The sequence below is a fragment of the Zonotrichia albicollis genome, chromosome 10, assembly GCF_047830755.1.
Source record: "Zonotrichia albicollis isolate bZonAlb1 chromosome 10, bZonAlb1.hap1, whole genome shotgun sequence".
NCBI lineage: Eukaryota > Metazoa > Chordata > Aves > Passeriformes > Passerellidae > Zonotrichia > Zonotrichia albicollis.
The window spans coordinates 8166334-8185415 of NC_133828.1; the positions used below are offsets into that span (position 1 = coordinate 8166334).

Below are 19082 nucleotides of genomic sequence, written 5' to 3' on the forward strand. Positions count from 1 at the left end.
GGCTGCCTTAATTTTGCTTATCAGCCATGGGGGCTTTTGCACACAAAATAAGGAATTACATATCTGTCACAAAAATGTTCTTGAAGCTACAAATCAAAAATGGTCTGTTTATGTTATTTTTATCTAATCCTGAACAATTTTTTAATGCTGTTATCTAAAATAATTGTCTGGTTTTGGATTAATTCATGTAAAAAATGAAGTCTATGCTTGCCTGACTTAAGGCAGCTGTTTTCCCAAATACATTTTGGTAAAAATGGACAAAATATTTTTGTATTTCTAGATGATGTGGAATGGAGTCCCTTGGAGTTAACCATGCAAATTTTCTATTTTTTTTTTTTAAGAAGTAAAGCAACAGCCAGAGGAATATATAGTGAATAATATTTTTATTATTCCAGAGTCTTCTATCTTCACAGCCTAACTATAGCAGGAACACTGAAAATAATGCTACAGTTTGGTAGGACTAAGAATAATAAAAAACCTCCAAAATGCATATGTAAATACAATGTCCATCTTTAAACCTTACATCACTTTGTGGCACCTAAATAGGCACATGAAAAGCAAGCACACACAGCAGAGCCTTCCTAGTACTGAGCATTCCTCATTAATGTTATTTTAATGTGTTACCAATTATTTATCATTTTCCTTCCTTAGGAATGCATGAAGGAAAATTGGGGATGCTTTATTTCTTTTTTTAATTTCTTTTCTGTCATAACCACAGGAATGGCATATACAAAACTGGCTGTCTGATCATCACCTCTTCCATCTCTAGAAATAGTATGGGCAAGTTGGTCCCCCTTTTTCTCCATCTACTTCCAGCTAAACTTCTTACATCTGAACCTTTTAGATAATCATCTAAGTTTAACAGAGCAGCTTCTGTCAAAAATAGTATTTTTAAATTATGTTTTAAAAAATAATTAAGTTCATGTAACTTTTAATATATTCAGATCTGTTGCTTATAAGCTTAAACTTCTTAAATAAGCCATACTGAAAATAACACAGTTCTGCAAGTAAAGGAACATAACTAATCAAGGATAATTCAGATTACTTACATTACTTAATCAGATAGGATAATTCCAATTACTTACATTGTAAAAGGTAGAGGTGAGGAAAAAGAAACAAAGAAGGAACATTTCTTAGGAGTGATATTGGTTAAAAAAAGGGTCTGTGGTAAATGTTACTTGAAAAGAAAATAAAGTTTTTTTGTTGTTGTTGCTGAATGGAACAAACTGCTGTTTGTTGTGTCAGAAGCTTTCCCACGTTGTGGTTTAGAAGGTCCATGGCAGAGTGAGTTATGTGTCTGTGAGCAGAGGGCTCCTCAGATCAGCCAGGCTCTCACCCTGCCAGGACCCAGCAACATCAGGATCATTTTTCTTCAGTCCCAGCCTGTCTGTGGAGGCACAGCTCAGATAATTTAAGCCAGAAGAGAAGGGTGGTGGTTTCAGCCCAGGAGATGTGGGATGCTGGTGCTCTGCCATCAGTGAGCCCTGTACAAACATTCCCAGAGCCCAGGGCTGGAAAGGAGCCCCTGCCCCATGGGACCTGGGGTGGGAGAGCTGTGCACCAGGGGCTCTGACAATATCACAAACCATGAGATATCCCTGGATCATAGAGCTGTTAAGTTTGGAAAAAGCCTCCAAGATCATCAATCCCAATCATCACTCATATGCCAATATTTGCTTTGTACCCCTTTGTGACAGTGTTCACAGGGGTCAGAGGATGAGGGAAGAGATGAGGATCTGACTCCATGTTTCAGAAGGCTTGATTTATTATTTTATGATATATATTATATTAAAACTATACTAAAAGAATAGAAGAAAGGATTTCACCAGAAGGCTAGCTAGGAATAGAATAGGAAGGAATGATAACAAAGCTCTGTCTCAATCTCTCTGTCTGAGCCAGCTGGCTGTGATTGGCCATTAATTATAAACATTATAAACATGGGCCAACCACAGATCCACCTGTTGCATTCCACAGCAGCAGATAATCAGTGTTTACATTTTGTTTCTGAGGCCTCTCAGCTTCTCAGGAGGAAAAATCCTAAGGAAAGGATTTTTCATAAAAGATGTCTGTGACACCCCTTACTCTTATTTTTGTAGTGGACATAAAGGACAAGAACTTCTCTCCTTTCACTAGCAAGTTCAGTGGCTGTTCTTTTGTAGCAGATATTTCTAAATAAAAAGTCTTCATGTCATAGTTTCTATTATAAAATGTATAAATAATAAATCTTAAAGATGGTTTCCAGTGAACTCAAAATTTCAGCTGCAAAGATGACTTTTTCATTCTCGTATTATGAAATGGTAGATAAATAGAATTTTATACTGATTGAGCTGTGGGTTTCTTCTAAAAGGTTCATCAATACATAGGCCTTGTCTTTGCACTAAAATAAAATTTATTGGGTAGCAAACTCTATTTCAGACTTAAATGAGAAAATTAAGATTTAAAAAGTTCTGTCTATCTACAGATGTAATTAATGATCAAAAATGCAATTAAACATTAAAGAAGTTTTAAACTTTGTGGAATAGTTTCCATAATGAGTTCCTAATAATAAAGGATATTGAATAAGTTTGAGAATAGTTTAAGTAGGCAGTTGCTTTCAGCAAGTGCAATGCCATAAGGCTTTTTTTAAATCAGAGAATAAAATGTTTCTACCAATGGAAGATATCCAAGACTGATCAGTGGCATATTTTCAATAGCTATTAGCTGTAACTAAGCTGCTACATCTAGAAATGTACAGGTGATATTGGCACAAATACCAACACTTTGTCATTATAAACAGCATGATAAATTCATTCCTTGTTTATTTTCTTTGGAATATCCCCAGGATAAACTTTGATCAGTGAAGTTGTCCCTTAGCTCAATAAGTAAACATTTAGGAGATACTTAAGTAGAGGCTGCTGGTTTTGAACTAGGAATAATTGAGTGAAATGTTTCCAAATGGCAATTTTTAATCAGAAAAGGCAGTTTGGTTGGAACCAAATGATTTTTATAGGAATATGTCATTTTCTGTAACAATTTTAGAGGTATTTTTTCTCAAATGTAATTATTTGTTACAGTTAAGTAAAAATAAATTGCTAAGATAATGTTTTATTTTGACTCATTTAGCTCTTTTTTTTTGGTTTCACACTTAGAGAGTCCCATTATGTTCCTGACTTTAAAAAGTGAGATTGCATCTTGTCATTTTTTTAAGTTATTTTTTTAATGAGAGATTTCTATTTTTCCATTAGCCTAACAAAATCTTGGAGAAGATCAACATGTTTCTAGGAAGAACTCTATGAGGCAAATTAAGTTTAAAACCAAAAGAGCTTTTGGCAATTTTTCTGATGAAGTTTGAAGCCCATTAGAATAAATATGACTGAAAATCTCTCAGCACAAAAGATGCAGACAGGAAGGTGAGCTTTATGCCCATCTCTATTACCTCATGTTCTTCTTTTGTAAAATGTTGGAAATTTCATGGTGCACCTGGTATTAAAACCTTGATTTTAAAAATCCTACCCCTTCCAACGAAAATGTGTTAGATTGAGAGCTTGTGCTGTGTCATATGAAAGAAAAAAAAAAGGGGACAGGAAGGAAAGAGGTGCAAATCAGGATTTGTTTTCTGAAGGGTGCCTGCATGGTTTCAAGGCTGTGACAACTGTTTTGATGTCACAACTGGTTTTGAAAAATAAGTCTTTGACCAGTTTAAATGTGTTATGTTCACATATGCTCTAAAAGTTTTCCTTGAAAACTAAAATTTGTAAAAGATTTATTCATTTTTGTAGTGTCCCCTTGGATAAATCAACTTGTTGGGACACAAGAAACCATAATCAGCTGATTGAGATTAGTGTACCTGAAAAGGGAACAAATATTCTATATCATTTATGGTTACTTCAAAGTGACTTTGTGAATAGAGTGTTTCAGGCTCCTTTTTGAGTCTTTGTCTTCACTATATAGCACCAGCACTGTCTCTGATGTAAATGGTGTGAAAGTTTTATTTGTGATGCTGGATTCACAGGGATGTTCTGTCTTATTAAATGATCTCTGATGTCTTCTTTCTTTTCACTTTGGGATGATATAAATTACTGTGGTTTGTTTATGTGCTTACCTAACCCATCTGGAGATATATACTGAACATTATTTAATGAAGCACAACTAAAAACATTACCCACACAATTAGCCATTTCCTGTAACCTTAATAAGAACATTAAATTATGTTGAAGAATTGCAGTGTGCTTATGACCAAGCAGAAATTTAGCAGGAAATAGTTGCTTTTCTTTCCTCTTTAATAAATGGTCCCTACATGTTGGAGTGCCATGAGTCCTGGAGGGCTCAGTCACAATAAAAGAGAAAGCAAAGGTCTGAAGTGATCACTCTGACTTCGTGCACAAATTGCACAATGTTTATTTAGCTCAGGCGCTTTCATCATTTGCATCATTCTCAGACCTACAGTGATCAAGGTGTGGCCTTTTCTTCTCTATTTTGGTATTTTGGTGTGATTACCTGAGATTTCCTCTGAGGGCAATGAGGTTTGCCGTCTGGGACAAATTAATCTGTGAACCTGTAATTTCACTGATACAGCAGAGATGCAACAAATATTTTACAAATATTTTTAGTTGTATCTCAAGAAGTGAACTGTTACTTTTTTTTTTTTTACTCAGTCTAAAAAACAATCAGAAATTATTTCTTATATAATCTGGTTCTATTGATGGTGGGTTTTACCCATTGCTAGAAAATCTTGGAATGTGTCTGTTGGTTTAGAGCAACGAAACAGCATTTTCTTTCATAAAAGGAAATCTACCTGCATGTCTATAGGATGGACATCACATCTATCCCATGTGACATTCTGTACCTTCAGGCCTTAGAGGAAGAAAACCAAATGCATCTTTTTATTTCTTTTCCCATGATCTGAGCATTCAGTAACTAATTTAAGAGTCACTATAAATAAATGCAGAATTCTTTTATCTTGGCTGCAGACAGGCTCTGTTAGCTTTTTGTGCCAACAGTGGAAGTTTCAGGCTGATTTCGTGCAGTAGCTTCATTGATCAGAAGTCCACTGTTGTCAGTATTTTGAAATAAAATCACAGCTCATCAGATACATTGTTTTATCTCATGTCCTAGCTTCCAATTTTTCTTTTCTCTGTTTTTCCCTCAGTCTGGTGAGACAGGCTATGAAAATGTGGGACTGTTAACCTTCTTTTCAGAACTGAAAGGGAGATTAAACCCCCCCCATTTCATGGAATGATATGTAACACAACTTTGTCCATAATGATGTCCACAGAGAGTGTTGTTTCCATTAAAGTCAGGGCAGAAATACACTGCTTACCATACACATCCCTACAGGTATTCCTTCCTGCAGTAGTGCTGGAAACTTGTGAGTTTTGGCAGGATTGTTTAAAGGTTGTGGTGCATGGTACTAATTTCATCTTATTGTCAAGTGGCCATTTATGAAATCTTCTTTAGGAAGTCAGAATTGCTCTCAAATAAAATATTTTGGTGCTGTCACACTTTCTTGAGATTTAATGGCATTGTTGTGATGGGTGACTCATTTGGACTCATTATTTCATTGTTTCACACATTGCCTCTGCTGATGCTTTCCAATTTTCAGGGTCTTTGGAGATTTATGCATTCAATTTTTTTGTTGCACATTGCTTTTCCCATAGATTAAAATCCATGGCATGCATCTTTCGTGGAGGGCTGGGTTTACCTAATAATATCATTATTGCTCTACAGCCATACATTGTGACTGCTCTCAGTGAGCTGATATAAACTATTTTTTACAACAGTGTGGAATACACACATAATGCTGCTTTTCTGTTGCCTTTTGGTTTGGAATTTGCTTAGAAAATAAATGTTCCCCTTTTTACACCCTGTAATACATCCTGTACAGCAAGTTTGTAGCTGCTCTTGCTATTAGGATTTGTTGTTTCTCTTGTGGTAGGTGCTGGTTTTCCCAGTGTCTTTTCTCTCTCATCTTTTATAAAGCTTGAGCTATGTTAATCAGATCTTTATATGGAAATATAAAGTAATTGATATTGTTTACATGCTACCAAAAGACTGGATTGCTCCTCCTTTGTTCTCCTTTTTTTTTTTTTTTTTTAAATTTGAACTAGACTTCTCTGCCAGCCAGCAATAATTTTCAAGGATAGAAAGAAGCTAGAAGTTAATAGAGCAATTTGGGAAGAATAATAACCTTAGGTTGTGGGTTTGATTATCCCCTTGTTTACACCTTTCAAAATTCACAGGAAGAGCTACCCTAAATGTGGATATTGCTTGTTTTACAGAGATGTCATGACTGCAAAGAATGCAGGAGAACCACAAAGCAGACTCAATATTTGGCATTTGTAATACCACAAAATGAACAGGAGTATCCATTCACTGGAGCATTCACTGGAGAGATCTTGTGCAGGGCTAACATAGCTGATTCTCTTTATTCCCTGGGAATGAGAAACAACTGAGCTGTAGCAAAAATTTAGTGGCACCTTTCAGTGCCACAGGGGCAACCCAGCATACAATTTATGCTACAACAGACTAACAAAACTTCAACAAACTAAAAAAACTTCAACAATTGATCCTGAAATCTGCAGCCTTATTTTCTAATGTGATTATTGCTGTACTTGACAAGCTCTTAAGAAAGGTTTAATAAATGTAGTGTTCTTTCACGAGCACTAACAGGAGGAAAAGATGGAAATTCAGAATGTTTTATTCCCATTTTTGTGATGAGGGGTGGATTGTTTTATGTGGAGAATAGGAAGACAAAAGAACTTTACGGCTATTCTGTCTTTTGGTCTGAAAATCAATGATTAGGTGTCTGTTTGGCCATAGTTCTGGAGGTGGAACAGGATGTGAGGCTGTGAAACACTCCTGGTGTCCCAGAGATGCCAGTGCTGCAAGGGCAGGAAGCCAGGTCCAGCTCCCATACTCACTGACTGCTGAGCCCCTCAGCCTGATAATTCTGCTTTAAAAATCCACATATTGCACGTTTGCCACTGTACTTCTTGTCAGGTGGTTCCAGATGAAGCACTGAAGTTAATGCTTCAGTAACGCTTTGGAACTGGGAATTGTTCTCCCAAACCTGGGGAGAGCTGGAGGCCCCTTTAACCGGAGTCATTTCAGTCAATTAACATTCATAGCTCACAATGTCTGCTGTAATGAGGTACCCAATTCTACATTTGAAGGCTGACCTAAGCACCGATGCAAAATACCTTTTTTTGGCAGGATGTGGAGATTCTCTTTTAGTGTCTGAATATTTGACTGTTGCTTCCCAAGTTATGCTGGCTGAGGCTGGAGCTGAGTTACCCTGAAGAAATGCAGGAGCCTGGAAAAGGCTTTAACTTTGGTGATTGTTGTCCAGAGTAGAGCCTAGGAACAAAATTAACCTGAGTTATTTGGAGTTATTTCTTTCTCCTTCGAGGGGAAAATGTTGTAAAACGTTGTGGCTGCTGGATAAGGTGGTGTAAACCCTATTGACACCATTTCATTAACCACCTCCAAAATGTGACTTCAAGCTGTTCATGTTTAATGAAGCAATGGAGAGTTCTGGCAGAACTGTGATTTATTTATTTATATTTTTTTAATTTTAATTATAGGGCAAGAAAGGATAAACAAGGACAAGTCCTCAGTGGGAAATAAATCATTTTGGATGTGTTATCAAATACCGATTTTTAGTCATTAAATATAATTAATGTAGTGAAAATTATGTCAAAGTTTGACCTGACCCCAGTGTTTTTTTAGACTCTTTAGTGCATAAACATACAAATTTCTATCATTTAAAGCTATCTTGGCATCATTGTGATGGCTACTGTGCTTTTGCAAATTACTTTGTCTTCTTTGTGGCTTTGCAATTCTTCTTCTTGATGACACGTCACTGATAATGTCACTTTTAACAGTGACTGTATGAACACTAAGAATTACTAATAATTTTCTGACAGTCTGTTTTTTAGATAAAGACTTTCCCTTCCTATCTTTCTTTCCATGAAAATCCAATGGTGACAGATTTTCAGAAAAATAATGTCTAAATCTTTGTGTTTAAATATGGTTTTCTTCACATGATAGACTGTGCTTCAAGATTAGGAAGATAATAAGACATCTCCTTTAAATAAAGTCAAATTGAAAGGTATGATACCGAATAACCTTGTGAAGATTTCACTTTGCAGCAAGTAATTAAACACAGTTTAAGCATACCATAAAGTATGCAATTAAAAAAAAAAAAAAGTTGTTCATAGTGACAGGTAATACAGTAAATTACAGTCCTGCAATGTCTTTTACCTGCTACTCTACAAGCAAAACAGAGATTATCTTTTGTTGAAGGTCCTTTGATCAGACAGCTAAATATTGGCTAACCTGAAATATCTGTCAGTGTGTGAAACCAAGAGTCAAAATAAGGATATGTTTCATAGAAATGGAAAAGGGATCCAGACAAGAAAATATGAAAGCATGTGGACTCATGGGTATTTTTCTTCTCTGAAAAAAAGTTGTTATGAGATCAGTCATAGCTGGTAGCATTGAGGCAACCATCTAGTGTTTTTTGGATTCTTTTTGGTTGAAAACCCTCCAATCTTTAGAAAGTCCTCCCATTCATTCTGCTTTAGAATTACATTTGATTACATTGCATAAAGCTCTTTGAGCAGGGGTAAAGAGCTTGTTCTTAAATTCCCATGAGTGTATGGGAGTGCTACAGTCTGAGTCACCTATATTTGAGTGAATGTGATTAAAGATAAAATGGGCATCACAACTGATTTCTCTAAAAACAGGACTATGCAGAAGTCTATAATTTTCATCAGTTTGCCCTGAAAATGATGTGAAGGTAGAAAATGAAGATTAGCAGTCTTCTTTTGCATTCTTCTCCCCTTTTCCAGGTCTCTTTCTTATAGAAGGCAGTTACCTTCCTATGTAGCAATAATTTAGACCCATGTCACCGTTGTAATGACTTTGGAAAGCCATAAAGACACAGTTTGCAGAGTTTTAAAGTATGTGCTTAAAGTATATTGCTGTTGAGCAAAGCACTTAAGCGAGTGCTTAATTTCAGGTATGTGGTAAAGTGTCATTGGGTTTATTTATACAGCAGTCTGGGTGGCTGGAAAGTGAATCCAGGCCTGAGCCCTGCTGCCATGCAGAGACGAGTGTGGGACAGAAAGGGAAGGGAATGCCAAGCACCTGGAAACTGGGGGTTGGAAGGAAATCCTCAAATTCCTCCTGCTCTTTCCCTGAAGTGCCTGAAAACCACCTCTGGCAGCACCTGGGCAATTCAGATCCAGTTGGTAATGAGGGAAATTCCTTATCATCAGGAAAAGTCATGCTCCTGAAGCATTCCTGTGGTTTCTGTAGTGAAAATGTTTGTCTTGCTCCAGAACAGGCTTTTGAAAAACCCAGGTGTCCACTATCTTTAAACACTTTATCACATGCTAGGAGATTAACTAGATTCAGGGAAGCTAAATCTAATCGTGTTTTCTCTTGATTAAAAAAATCAAATTTCTTTAACTGCTCCTCAGACTTTCTTAATTACTCCTTTTGTTGCTCCCCACCTTCTTTGTTTTTTTCTTCTTTTTTTTTTTTTTTTTTTTTTTTGGTAGTGCAGTGACCAAAATTAACAACAGACCCACAAGATCAATATTAATCAGATCAAATATTGGTTTTGCTGGCGTATGTATAAGCCCTGCTCTTCATCTCTCTCAGGATTGAGAAGTGCTTTTTGGGTAGCAGCATCAGCTGCAGAGTCCTGTTTAGCTCATGGATCATGGGCTCCATCCTTGTTGGTCCTTTCCAGCTCAGGACATTGCATGATTTAATGATTCCCACTGCAAGGTGGAGCAAGGGACAATGTTTCTGTGCTGTTTCTGTGCTGCAGCTCATCCTCCTGTTGCTTTTCTGCTCAGATTTCAGCTCTGTGTGGGTAGCACTTCACACACTTCTTGATTGAGTTTCACATTGTTGATTTTGGATCATTTTTACAGGCTGTTTCCAATTCTGATTCTGTTCTTAACTGTCTGTAAGAGCACTCCAAAAGCTGAAACAGTGATGAATAGTGATGGACTTGCAGGAAAGGTCCCTGAGAGTCCCTAATTGAAACTACTTCCCCTTTTGACAATTCAGTATTAGGAACTGATATTTCACACAGCTTATCAAACAGCTGTGCAACAATAATTTCATCTAAATCTAATTTTCTTACAAGAAAATCATGTGGTATTGTTCTTGAAGTCTTGGAGCACTTTGTCCTGATTATGCCTGGTTTGTTGGTTGAGTGAAATGAGATGGGCTGGATATTATCTTGTCAGGATAAATTAATGCTGGCTTTTTTTTGTCACCTTATTGTCTATAAACCTAAGTTTTTTAGGTATATAGTTTTTTCTTTTTTGAGACCTAACAACTAAGCTGCTTGTGTGAACTTTATTCAATCCTTCCTTAGAGTTTTTGCCATTCTCCAATCCACCAGAATTACCCAGTCTTTTTGAACTTCTCAGAGATTTCTCTTAAATAGTTCAGAGATGGCTGAAGCCTCAAATATTTCTGAGTGAAATTGATTTGTTGATTGGATTGTTGATTTATCTATTTGTTTACTTCCTTTATATTTTTATTTACATGTTCTTGTCTTCATAATTTGGGAGCATATAGTTAAGTATCTAGACTCAGGTTTTTTTTGTGTGACAGGAGTATTGGAAACATCAGCCTTATTCCTTTTCTCCTTCTTCTTTTGAGGTTTGCTTTTGCAGAAGACTTCTCTCTTTCACCTTTCTCTCATTTTTTTCCCTAATCTTCTCATTGGAATAACTTTACAACTTGAGATTCTTAACCAGTTCTTTTATGTTCCTTCTATTTCCCTGGTCGTTTCTCCTTTCTTTTGGAAGACAAAATACAGTCCCTGTTGTGTTCAGAAAGTTGACATAAACTGTATAATAAAAATCCTTCCTGCTGCCTGATCCATCCTGAGGGTGCATCTGCACATTGCTCCCATCAATACATAGACATGAATCTCAGGATGTTTGTGGAGCCTGGGGCTTGTGCTTGATTTTCAAGGTTAAAGAGGGAAAGAATGAGTCCCTGCAGTACAGCACCCCTGGTTGTGGTTCCCTTTATCTTTATGCAGTCATTCAAGGAGACATTAATTCCCTCTGGCTGATGGGGCTGCAGACTTCAGAACCAGCAGAGGTGTTATTGATACAGAGGCAACACCTCCCCTTCCCTTGTCCTGCTCCTTTTGCACAATTTATTGCCCTTTTACAGCAAAATCCCAGTTCCACAGCACATCCCATTAATGCTCTAGTGCTGCTTCCATTACTGACCTTGTGCAAAAATTTCAGCCTCTTACAGCTGTTTGTCATTTTCATGACATTTACATATCACTACCTTAGATACTTAAATGGAGGTTCCCTTTTTTCCTTTCCTATAATTCTGCTTTAATTTCCCAAGCAAATAGCTGACCTGAGAATTTCAGACTTTCATAATATCCCCTTTTTTTGCCCATCTCTGTGATTTTTTTCACTCTACCAGCCTAGCTTAGGGGTGCAATGTGAAGGATAGTTCTTCTCCTTAATAGCATTTTATTTTTCTCAAACCTCCTGGATTCTCCAGGGTTAGAAGCATCAGCAATTCTTTATCTGCCTCTCCTGCCCAATAGCCTGTCAAAAGCCTCAAGAGGGTTTCTGAATGTAGCTCCCAGATGAGTAATGGTGCTGAGGCTGGGTTTTAGGTATTTATTTGGAATCAAAGTATCTGTGTGTCAATATGTGATTCTGTGTAAGTCTCCTGAGAGGACACTGTCAGCACACTTGAGAATTCTGAGGTTTGTGCCCAGTTCTCAAAGTTAAAAATAATCCCGAACTTTCTGTAACACTTCTCAATGCCTCCTTCTCAGTCTTCAGCTGGATTATTTTCCCACTGCCTGCATTTTTCCTTGCACACTTTGCTTCTAATTAGAGATTCTTGGTACCAGTACTGAAAGGGAAAGAGCTCTCCTTTGCCTCAAATCACACTCCATGACTTCGAGTACCCTCAAGTGTCTCTGCCACCTTCTTCATTGAACTGAAGTGACTGCCAAGCTGAAAAGTCTCAGAATAAGATCCAAATGAAATGTCTGGTCACCATAATCACACGTGGGACTGAAATGAGAGTTCAGCCATAATGCAGTCTAAATGCTGGGTTCATGTGGGGTGATGCTTTTTATTTTGGAAACACTTGGTTGCATTAACTTGTGCTGATAGGAATTGGGCAGACTATTGCTGAGTAAGGTACTGTCTTCTCCTAATTATTCCTCTCTTTTCTAGATACTTCTGTTTCTGGGATAGACTACATCAATAGATTTTTTTCTTAAATCTAGCAACAGTATTTGGAAACATGAAGGAAGACATAAATAATAATAATAGTCAATAGAACTATAAGTCTTAGAACTTATTGCTATACTTAATATTCTTAAATATTTGCTTATTTTACTTAATGTTGCAATTGCCAATGTCCAAGAGAGATCTTACAGTATTTTATTGAAGATTTTGCATTATAAAAGCAAAATTCCTTCTAATTCTTTTATATTCACATATTGTATACTTAATATTTTCCTCACAGCCTTGACTGGAGAATACTTCCTTCATTTACTAAAGTTTTTTTTTGGTATGTATTCACATAGTTGTTTTGCTTTGCCTTGGGCTGTAGTTGTGTTTCCTTGATGGATGAATAGCTTTCTGTGTGGATAATTTGTATATCAGTTTGTAAAACATTTTCAGATCCTTTGGGAAGGAAAAGGTATTACACAAATCTTGGATAATGGATGCATGTATTACTGTACAACTGTCTGATGCCTTTCATTATGTAACATCTGCAGTGATGAGCAGGCTCTTAGCACAAAGTTCTGTGGCAGCCCCATTTCATATTGCACTAACAGCATGGAAAAAAGCTCAGTTGTCCAGTTTTACACAAAACCTCTTCTCCTTCCCTTTTATGTAGTCATAAGTCTTGTGGGATGCTAAGATCTGCTCTATCCAGTGACTGCTAATCAGAATTAAGGGTAATGAACAGAGAACAAGCACTGCTGTTCTCCACTGTTTCCTCTCAGTGTTTTAAAGCATCCTAGAATTATGGTGGCCAGTGAAGTTGTCATTTTTAAACCCAAAGTGTGCAATGTTAGAATATTTTTGTAATTTTCAGCATAATGTAAGTGCATGTAGTAATATCTCTGTTTCAAAGGAAAACAATTCTCAACAGAAATTTGGTGTTTAATCCCTGTCAGCATCATGAGGGTTGTTGGTTTACTTGTAGAGTGAATTGGAGCTGGATGGAAAATACTTCAGAGGAAAATCAGCCTACAAAAATGAATTTTGATCAAAAGAGTCAGAGGAATTATATTGACTTTTACAAGATTTTAGAATAGGAGAAGATAATAATTTCTACTGGTATTAGGATGTTTTCTCTCTGGCTCAAATGAATTTAAGCATTCAATCTGGGTGATTTTTAGTAGTAAGTGCCTAATCTGTAGAGGCTGTGTTTAACATCCCACTTGCTTCCTGCATCCCTCATGGTTAAATAAATATCTGTGACTCTGACAAGTCTTCCAGGAGCAGCAAGGAGATCTTGGATTCCTGAATAGGCCAATTGCATTTTTGTGAGCTGTGATTCAGGTCATAACCTGGGCCTGCATATTAATCTCAGTTCTTTATCAGTTGTTCACCACTGATAGGGGATCCTTAGGGAACCATTTGCTGTTAAAGAATATCCATGCAGATGAAGTTCTTTGAGGAACAGCTGTGTGACAACCATCAAGGAGAAAAAGAAATCAGCCTCTCATTTGCGGTTTTAACCATGAGGCTGCTCTAGTGATCTTTTGCTTTTTCTAGACACATTTCTGATGTGTACCTATATTAATAGGTTAAAAGGAGAATTCTGAGTTCCCAGGCCAGTCATTTGTTGACCAAATTTGAATTTATTTAATCTGTAAAATGTTGACACATTTGAAAATATATGGTTACACAGTATTTCTGAATTCATATATTTTACTAGAAATATTCATTAGGAGTATTTTAAAGGTGTGAACCTTTTTTTTTTTTAACTGTACAGGCTGGTCTTGACTACAAATTGTACTATTTTCTCCCTCAGTTTCAGGTGTGTCTTCTTAAGAGTTACAAAGTAAGCTGAAAGCTTTTACACACAAACTCTGCTGTAACAGATTACCATGGGTGAGGAGCTCTTAGAGTAACTTTTGCCCAGTTAAAGATACACCCACAATGGTCAGAGTATGGGAAATGCATGTTTCAAAATCTAAGATCTAGTCTTGCCTCTTCCCAGCCTATTCTATGATTTGTATGACTGCTTTCTTCAGTGGAAGTAGTGTTAGTGATAAGCATGAGTAGTATTATATTATATTACATTACATTACATTACATTACATTACATTACATTACATTACATTACATTATATTATATTATATTATATTATATTATATTATATTATATTATATTATATTATATTATATTATATTATATTATATTATTATTTATATTATAGCTTTTTCATGTTAGTGAACTGCTTGTGAGGTCTGGATCTTTTGCTGGAAGTTGCCATTAGGATTTAAACTCCATTAATACATTTGGATAGAGTTGGCCCATGGAGAATTTGGGAGTAGGTCAAGCCTGCCCTTTGAACTTTGAACTATTGCTAGAATATGCTGTTTGTTGGATAATGAGAGTTATTTTTGTCTGTACTTGGTCTTGTTCTCTGTACTTTCATTGACATATTTGCATGTGTATTTTAATAAGTCTTGTAACTTTCCTGCTGGAATATATTTGCATTTATTTGTATTAACTCAGTGTTTGCATTGATTGTTTTATCTAAAACAAGACAAGGAGAGAAAAACATGAGTACAATTTATTCACAAAGAAAATAGCTTTTCACTGAAGCAGGTGTTAGAATGAAATGTGTTTCTAAATACAGAAGGTGCCTGGAATTTTCCCTCTATCAAAGAATTTCTTAAGAAGCAAAGTTCAAATATTCAGTTATTTAATGTCATAATTTAAAAAGCATTCTGTGCAAAACCACAATCTGTCTGTTTTTCAGCTTTATGTGACTCAGAGTGGTTTTCTTCTGGAGGACTATCTTTAGTTTTTGCAAGCCCACAAATCCACTTCAAACACAAGTGAGGAACAATCATCTTAACTTTTCTTGGGTTTTGGTGACATTAGTTTGATTTTTAAATTCACCTTTATAATTTCAAGGATTTCTTTTAGCTTGGTTGCCAGAGCTTTAAAATGAATCAGAGATCCATAATCAGAGTTTATTCATAAGATTTGATTTGAAAAAGCTATCGACAAGCACTCAAGCCATGACCTTGCAGCTTTCATAAAGTCATCAGCTGGACTGCACAGAGGCTGTGGGAGATGTGATGAGAGTCTTTTCCCCTCAGTTTTAAGAGCCTGAGTGCTGAACATCTTGGCTAGATGTGATTGGCAGTCTTAATCTCAACTACAGAATGACAGAATGACAGAATAAGCTCAGTGGGGAGGGACCCACAAGGATGATGAAATCCATCTGCTGGCCCTTCATGAACCATCCCCAGGAGTCACACTGAGTGCTCTAAGGGATTGAGGGGATTGTCTAAACTCTTCTTGGACTCTGCCTGACTTGGTGCTCTACCAATTGACTTGATCATAAAAAAACCCAGACACTCTTTGTAGGAGTGGCTCAGCCAGATGTAAAGGGTAAAAGTGGCTTCTTATTTTTATGGGAATGCTTATAAATAGGAAGTATTTACACCTTCACTGCAATTGCACAGTAAAGAGAGCCGTATAAAACACAGAAAACCAAACTGGTGCAGGTTTGTTCTTTGAAACTCCACCTCTGGAGAAGCAGCAGAACCCCAAGCTCTCAGCCAGAGGAAGGGCCAGGACCTGCACTGTGCCAGTAACACTCCTCTTCTTTGTGGTGGAAGCTACAGAGCAGCATCTGCTGACACAGGGCAGTGAAATCTCTTCATCACCAGGGCTTTATCATCACCAGGTTTTCTGTCTGTCCTGCAGCTCCCAGCCCCTGTCCCAGGGCTCTGCAGGGATTAACACCTGGCACACCTGGGCAGCCTTTGGCACCTGGGCACCAACATCACCTGAAGGGTGACAGGCCAGGAGAGTGAAACCCCACCAGGCTTCCTTCAGGGACATAAGCGACAATTGCCCTTGCATGTGGCAGCCTGTGCTGTTTTCTTTTTGCACATATGTCTGGCCCCTTTACTTTTTAAACAGTTTTCTGGCTTTCTGTCCAAAATTTTTACTGCACATTAGTCTGCTGTGTCAACAGAACATATGTGTGGTTGAGTCATGGTGTGCTGCAAGCTGCAATGATTGGATAATGCTCTGATGGAGCTGATTTTCAGCTTATGTGGAAGATAAAATAATCATGTTGTGTTTTGACTCATGCACCCAAATCTCATGTGTGAAGATGGAGAAGTTACAAAGATAAAATTGCCATTGAAAGGTGGATTAATGTAAAAGAACTGATTCAGACCATAATTCTATGGCTTTCTGCAGCTATTTTAACCAAGGCTTAGGTGCTTTCCCCGGTGATACCATGAGGTGTTTGGGTGAAAATGGTACAGGGACCACCATAAACACCATACAACTTAATTGCTTCACCCATGTGGCAGCAGTTTTAGTACCAGGCTCCAGATTCAATGATATGTCCTATTAATGGCTGAAAAATGTCTGTTCCTTTAAACAGCCCAGGCAAATGACTTTTAAGCAGTAATTTGCAAAAAAAGTCCTAAATAAAAATTGATGAGGGCATTAGTGAAAACTGGTGAATTAATTAAATATCACCAAAGCATCAATACTATAAACCAATGAACCAACATTCAGAATTATTGATGAAAGGTAAGAATGAGTGCTGTAAATAAGAGTATTAGCCTTGGTTTTAGGAAGCTTTATAAGAATAATTGTGTATATAGCCGATTCCCAAAGTCTTTCCCCAAAAATACTTTTTTCCCCCATAATTCTAATTTATTTATGAAAACCCAATCCAGCATGCACAACCTCTGTGAAGCTTGTGCTGCATATCTCAATCCATTAGAGTGATAAAACCTCACAGTGAATATATTGTTGATGAATAACCAAACTTCAGCTAAATGACTGCTGATGTCTTTTTCCTTCTTGATTAACAGTGGAACTCCATCACAATGGGTCTTATTGAAAACAAGCTGGGAGTAATCTTGATTGAAACATGCCTATTCAAACCCTAAATCATTAGAATTCTTCAGCTTTGATGAGGGCCCAATAATTAGCTGAGTAGCAATAGACCTGTGCCATAAACAGCATGAATCAGAACATGTCTGCTTCTAAGACTTATTATTTGTATTACTGTAGCACCTAGAGGCCACAGGCAAAATCTGAGTCTCTCACATTGCTCAGAGCAAACAAGACCCCAGGTCCAACAGAATGCAGCCAAAATGAAGGCAATGAAGGCTGCTCTGTGGAAGTAAAGCAGGGCAATCGGCATGGGAGTGCACAGGATGCCACCTTTGCTGCCCTTTTTGCTTTTTCTTTGCATGGTGCAAATGTTAAAATAAAATGAGACAGCAGCAGAGGGCAAGGAAGTAAAGGGGCAGGGCTGAGAGCAGCTGGGATGGGAAATAATGAATTATAAGAGAGAAAATAGATATGTAAAAGGGAGATAAATAGACATGTAAGGGAAGAGATGGGGTCAATAGAAGCACAGGAACTCAGGATTCTGATGCTGATTCCTGAGCTGAGAGAAAGCAGCTGTGTAGTGAGAACAGTCTTGTACTTGGGTCTCATGCAGGGGGCTGTGGTGGCCCTCAGTGTTTTGCTGGAGAGGGATCATAAAGTCAGCAACAAGAAGAAATTGAATCAGTTATTTTAGACAGTTCTCCTACTCCAGGCATCACCAATTGTACTCATATTTCTCCAGAGAGACATTTAGACAATAATCAAGATTATTTTCATTCTTTGGTAGCACTTTTTAAGCATTTGAACATAGTTTCCACATCAGCTCCCAGTTTTCTTTCCTTTAGACTAACCAATCCAGGTAATTTACTGTTTTCCTTTAGAACATGTGCTTGCCACACTTCTGATTCTCCTGGCTACATGTCTGTGCTGCTGTGCACCCCCTGGCCTTGGCTCCTGTATTCAACAGCTGCCCTGCCAGCACTGGCAGGAGCAAATGAAAATGATGCTGGAAAAATAGTTTTGTGGATATTTTAGTTTTATTTAGATGATATTATTCTCTGCCAGATGAAACTGTCCTGGAAGACTCTGCTGGAAGCCCCTGTGAGTCAATCTAGGTGACATTCACTGCTCTCCTGCTGACAGACTTGTTAGCCTGTTAAGTAAAGAAATTAGGTTTGTTTGACGTGATAAACTCTTGACAAATTAATGCTGGCTATTAGTCATCATCTAGTTTTTGTCTAGATGCTTGCAAAGTTAATTTCCTTAGGGTTTTTTGTGCCTCTTGACTGGTGGAAGAGTCAACACAGCAATGGGTGGTAGTGGAAGGTGGAAACACTCAGTTCTCTATTCTGTGGCTGCCTGGTGTGTAGTTCCTCAGTCCCATGTCATCTTCCTGTCCCTTTTAAACAGCTCCCACCACAGGCTGAAATCTTAGATCTCTGTCACTGCTATTAATTATGCTCACCATCCAGTCAGAATCGACCTTTCTTGTAAGGTTTGATGAAAAATATATTAAAAATGATCAAAAGCTCCTCTCACTGTGTGCTGACAGCTTTCCTTCTACCTCTCAGCCTCCCGAGACCCAGGCTGACTGGCAATGCTGGGGCTCTCTCCTGCCAGCCACTCGTTCTCATCCCAGTGCTCCATCTCCTGTTTGGACACAGTCCTGTGTTCTGCATCCCCCTGAGTCATGGGGCTTGAAACCAGCCTGAATTACCAGGCAGCCCAGCCCAAGCCTGGGTGTTCCACCTGCCTGGGTTTGAGGTTCTTTTCTCTTACAAAGACTTGTGTTCACTATGTCTTGAGTCAGCATCTGTCTTTACAGTTCAGCTATTTATTTCTTGATGGTTAGAGTCAAATTGGAGATGGTCTCCTTCATTCATCCTTGAATAGAACACCTATTGAAGCTACCTGATGATATGGACACAGGGTAAACTGGATCCCTATGGTCTTCC

General features: G+C 37.6%; 1 protein-coding gene across 1 annotated transcript in view; it reads left to right on the forward strand.

The window, feature by feature from the left end:
• The window catches only part of DPP10 (dipeptidyl peptidase like 10), a 435086-nt gene that overhangs the window by 171590 nt on the left and 244414 nt on the right, over positions 1-19082 (forward strand). The gene's annotated exons all lie outside the window — the stretch shown is intronic.